Here is a 5,818-nt window from a genome sequence, read left to right as displayed (position 1 = left end):
TCTTGTGTTAATAACTGTAATGTTCATCCGGCAAATCTCCTCAGCTTTTGTATTGCTCAATGCAAATGCCACATGTGAACAAAGCTTAACAGATTTTAACTAAATGAATGCCACTCTCAGCAGACATGTGGCTACAGCTGTTACTCTATTTTTAGAATGAATCAAAAGCGCTGCAAAAAAACAAAAATCACTAATAAAATGTGTTCAGCAGTGAAAGGGTGTTTGTGCACACAACTAGGGAGAGGGTGTGTCTCATCAATTAAGACCAATTAAGATCTTCAATGCCAGCAGGTTTGTTGGTATTTGTCATTCCTGGAGGTGATGAGGCCTGGTGTGCAGCAGACTGTGGAGGAGAGCAGCAGAGAGCGCCAATGAAATATGTAAGTGAGATGTTTGCCTTATGGCTCTTGAAAATGCAGATTTGTTGTGTTTGTTATTTGTATCTGCTTTTGTCTATGCTATTCACTTTTATTACAAGGCTGTATTAAATGTGGGATTATATTTTATAGAACCTGCATAATATACTACTCACCCCCTCATATAGGCTATAATCCGGGTTGGGCTTGGGAAACACATCACAAACACATCAGGCAAAACGCATGATTATTGATGATGGGTTCTGATTACTTTTTCCCATTGTGTTTGCATGTAATGTGTTTTTAATACCTAGTGCAAACACATAGTGAGTGCTGCATAAGGCTTTGTTCATATTGTGGGCCCTTTCTCCCTCTAAAAATGGATACCTCCATTTTCTTATTTCCCTCTCAAACTGGTGGCTTCCTCTCTCATCTCCCTTTCAAAATTGTAGATCTCTCTTTCTCAAATCCCTCTCAAACTGGTAGATCCCTCTCTCTCATCTCCCTCTCAGACTGGTAGATCCCTCTCTCTCATCTCCCTCTCAGACTGGTAGATCCCTCTCTCTCATCTCCCTCTCAGACTGGTAGATCCCTCTCTCTCATCTCCCTCTCAGACTGGTAGATCCCTCTCTCTCATCTCCCTCTCAGACTGGTAGATCCCTCTCTCTCATCTCCCTCTCAGACTGGTAGATCCCTCTCTCTCATCTCCCTCTCAGACTGGTAGATCCCCTCTCTCTCTCATCTCCCTCTCAGACTGGTAGATCCCCTCTCTCTCTCATCTCCCTCTAAAGGGCGGTACCCTTCTCATATTGTTGCCCTCTGGTTGTCTCCCCAGTACACCGATCGGCCATTTGTATTAAATATTCTTATTAAAATTCCCTCTTTTATGAAAATCTCATTCATCTATAAAAATTTAGCAAGTTAAAAGAAATTGGCGGGAATTGTAACTTGTTATTAACTACCTGCATGTGGTTAAATGACTCTTCTCACCACATGGCAGGGGATAACCTTATGATCACATCCAATTCAGGCCACCACTCATCACAGGAACAAAGATCTTATTTCTTATTTGCACCTCTTTGCTTCAGAATGTATAGATTGTGTGCATGGACCGTTGTCCCACTTGGAGGAAACTGGACTAGAGGATAGCAAATAAATTGAATTATAGGAACAGAAAAATGCAACTTCTTTCTCCAAAATTTTTTTCCATGTTTGATCTTAAATCATGTTTCTTACTGCAGTTTGGTTGCATTCACTTCATTAGAGGGAGATCGCAGTATCCCACACAACCTGTGAACCGGTGTGGTGCTGTTTTTAAGTTCAATTAATGTACCCAAGTGTCTATTTTCTTATGTATTTTTTTTCTCCTTTTTTATAGAAACATTTGCCACTGCCTTACCACTGTGGACACAGTCTTTCACATTCAGCCTAAGTTGGGAGGAGCTACCATCAGACGGTAAGTGCTTGCCACGTGCCTCGTTGCATTGATCATTGATCATTGATCGTTGAGGGTGTCTTACTGCATCCAGTACTTTCTCGGTGGTGGTACTGGACGGGTAACTAAGCATCTACATGTCCACGCCAGCTGAACAATGTCTTGGTGGCACAAATCCTCCCTATTCCCAGCTGTTTTTGTCACACTCTTTACTGGAGTAATTGAGGGGTTATTCCTTTATTACCGTGATAAAAGTGGCGTCCTGTAGTGTAGTGTTAAGATTAGCAAGTGTAGATTAGTAAAGATCATTTGTAAAATGACTGGACACCGTACAACTCAATGGTGTAAAGTCGGCCCATCCTGCCTGACAGATATAGCTCTAGCTAATGTAGCATGGCTCGGCATTGATATTGAGGGGTATCTGTGTCATACTGTGTGAAATTAGCTATAAAAACGAAAAGTTCAAAATTGATGTGGTACAATACTGCATTGGTTACTGCCTCAGAGGTGGTAACTCTCCACTAGATTCCTAGGGCACTAGGACGATGTCCTGGTTCGGTCCTACTCTCCATCCCAGCTGTTCTTGTCACACTGTTATTGTGATGACTGAGGAGGTTATCGCTTTAATGTTGTGATAAAATATCTCTCCCTAGAAGTGGCCTTAGAACTAACCTAGTAAATTGGCATCTCACCATACGACTCCATGGTGAGCATGTCCGCCCATCTCCTCTGGCAGGTTAGTGGCTACTTTGATCATGACACGTTGCATTGATAATTGAGGGGTATCAGTGTAACGCCATGTGAAAATGGCTATTATGGCATGTAGTTACCTATGGTAACAATATGTTAGTGCAAAAACAATATTGATGCAATATATTTTTATGCTGCATTGATTAATAAGGCTTTCCCCAGCCCAACAGAACAATGTTCTGGTGTGATTCTCCTTCCACCTAGTGCAGTTCCCCGCTGTTTTTCATCACACTGCGTTACTGTGATAATTGAGAGGGGGTTATCACTTTAATGCCGCGATGAGAATGGCTGTACAGGTCAGATATTAGCAGTAGAGAGGGCTGGTAGGTCCCGTAGTGACATGACGGCTCACCATACAACTCTATGGTGAACATGTCGACAGGTTAGTTATAGCTCCTGTAGCATGACTCGTGGCATTGATAATTGAGGGGTTATCAGTGAAAAGTACCATGTAAAGGAGCTGTAATAAAATTTATGTATATTGATGCATCATGCATCAATATATTATAGTATAAGCCCAAATATCATGCTTCAAGCCCTTGGCCACTGCTCATAGACAAAATGAGAAGCCCGCAGTCGCTGTAATCCCTTGCCACTTCACCATAGCCACATGGCCAGAGCCGCCATCAGCCATTGGCTGCTGCTAAAAGTTGCCCGCAGCTGGTGTCAATCACTGCTGCAACATAGTCACATGGCCCCCGGCGCAATTAATCCTTGGCCTCTGTTGCTGTTTGTGCTCATGCATTTGAAGCTATTTTTATGCCTGCTTCTAGAAAAAGCTAGAAGTACATTATTTTTTGCTTAAACCTTTGTAGTTGACTTTCATCAAGTCTCTGCTTTCATGTGTTGACATTTGTCAAATTATGGAAAGGTTTTTTGACCCCTCTCATCTTATTTGTTGTAGGTCTGGAAAGTTCACTTCATTGTGTATTGGACCCCAGAAGGGTTTTAAAGAACAGACTACCCTTCCCTCATTATGGGTCTTATCCTTTTAGTGTTGGTGGGATGGTTGTGGAGGGAATCAGTGGAGGGCTGTTATTGGATATTTAGGCCTGGTGTCCAGTAGTAGTCTAAAGCTGGTTCCTGAGACTTCTATTTCATTTTCATTGAAAGGCGTAAAGGTTCATAATTCCCTCGTTATGGATCTTATCCTTTCAGTTTTGATGGGATGGTTGTGGACGGAATCAGTGGAGGGCTGTTATTGGATTCTTAGTCCTGTATTCAGTAGTAGTCTAAAGCTGGTTCCTGAGACTTCTATTTCATTTTGCATTGAAAGGAGTAAAGGTTCTTAATTCCCTCGTTATGGATCTTATCCTTTCAGTTTTGATGGGATGGTTGTGGACGGAATCAGTGGAGGGCTGTTATTGGATTCTTAGTCCTGTATTCAGTAGTAGTCTAAAGCTGGTTCCTGAGACTTCTATTTCATTTTTCATTGAAAGGAGTAAAGGTTCTTAATTCCCTCGTTATGGATCTTATCCTTTCAGTTTTGATGGGATGGTTGTGGACGGAATCAGTGGAGGGCTATTATTGGATATTTAGGCCTGTGTCCAGTAGTAGTCTAAAGCTGGTTCCTGAAACTTCTGTTTCATTAAAAGTCTAATGGATCTAATCCCTTTTAGTGTTGGTGAGATGGTCGTGGACGGTACTGGTGGAGGGCTATTATTTGGCGCATGTCATAATTAGGATCTTCTGATTACTCATTCTTATTACTTATTACTCTCATCTTGTTTTTTGTTGTAGGTCTGGAAAGTTCACTTCATTGTGTATTGGACCCCAGAAGGGTTTTAAAGAACAGTATACCCTTCCGGGCAATGCTCATTTTATGTACATGGCATTAAACATTGCAAAAAAACTGGTAAGTTGGTAGTCTAAAGCTGGTTCCTGAGACTTCTATTTCATTTTCATTGAAAGGCGTAAAGGTTCATAATTCCCTCATTATGGATCTAATCCTTTTAGTGTCGGTGGGATGGTCGTAGACGGAATCAGTGGAGGGCTATTATTGGATACTTAGACATGTGTACGGTAGTAGTCTAAAGCTGCTTCCTGAAACTTCTATTTTATTTTCATTGAAAGGCGTAAAGGTTCATTATTCCATCGTTATGGATCTAATCCTTTTAGTGTTGGTGGGATGGTTGTGGATGGAATCGGTGGAGGGCTATTATTGGATGCTTAGGCCTGGTGTCCAGTAGTAGTCTAAAGCTGGTTCCGGAAACTTCTATTTCATTTTCATTGAAAGGCGTAAAGGTTCATTATTCCATCGTTATGGATCTAATCCTTTTAGTGTTGATGGGATGGTTATGGATGGAATCGGTGGAGGGCTATTATTGGATGCTTAGGCCTGGTGTCCAGTAGTAGTCTAAAGCTGGTTCCGGAAACTTCTATTTCATTTTCATTGAAAGGTGTAAAGGTTCATTATTCCCTCGTTATGGGATTAATCCTTTTAGTGTTGGTGGGATGGTTGTGGAGGGAATCAGTGGAGGGCTGTTATTGGATATTTAGGCCTGGTGTCCAGTAGTAGTCTAAAGCTGGTTCTTGAAACGACTGTTTCATTTTCATTGAAAGTCTAATAGATTAATGGATCTAATCCTTTTAGTGTTGATGAGATGGTGGTGGACGGTATTGGTGGAGGGCTATTATTTGACGCATGTCATCTTCTTATTACAGATTTCGAGTGATTGGAGAAAGCTTAAGATGTGGATCTTCTGTGCAGTTATCGTCTGAAGAAGAATGTGTTCGATGAAGATGTGCTTCTACCATAATGACCATTTCATCAGTGATATTTGGAAAACATTATTTGAATTTGACTTGTTTTCTTTAAAATTTATTTGATTTAATTTCTTTTTTTTTTTTACTGAGATGCTGATTTCTACTGTTCTGTAAATAAAGATTTCCTTTCAAAGTAGTTTTGAATTCCACATTACGTCCATGTCACATGATCCTTACCACCCCAACATTTCATCCATGTCACGCTTCACCCCACATTTCTGATTGAGCCCCAACAGTACATCCATGTAACACTGCATCCCCCACTCAGGTCAACATCTGCAAAAAATGTTTTGTTCTCTCCGTGTTTGCGTGGAGTTTCCTTCTACACTTCAAAACATCCTGGTAGGTTGTTTAGATTTTGAGCCCCATTGGGGACAGAGCTCTCTTCATACTCTTCTTTTTTTTTTTTTTGTCAATTCTTTATTTGTAATTTTAGGTATAACAATCACAGATGCATCGGCCCTGGCAAGGGCAAAATAACGGAAATATTCATGGTGTACCCTCCTGACAC

The 5,818-nt window shown here is 41.0% G+C and overlaps 1 long non-coding RNA gene across 1 annotated transcript; it reads left to right on the top strand.

The window, feature by feature from the left end:
• Nucleotides 1-253: 253 nt before the first annotated feature.
• On the top strand, nucleotides 254-5,543 carry LOC140106352 (uncharacterized). Its single transcript, XR_011850766.1, has 4 exons — nucleotides 254-380; nucleotides 1,735-1,812; nucleotides 4,282-4,396; nucleotides 5,206-5,543. It is a non-coding gene; the product is annotated as an uncharacterized lncRNA (long non-coding RNA).
• The last annotated feature ends 275 nt before the right edge of the window (nucleotides 5,544-5,818 follow it).

Source organism: Engystomops pustulosus, chromosome 11 (genome assembly GCF_040894005.1).
Source record: "Engystomops pustulosus chromosome 11, aEngPut4.maternal, whole genome shotgun sequence".
NCBI lineage: Eukaryota > Metazoa > Chordata > Amphibia > Anura > Leptodactylidae > Engystomops > Engystomops pustulosus.
Note: the sequence above shows the minus strand (reverse complement) of the source record. Positions and strands in the feature narration are given on the sequence as shown.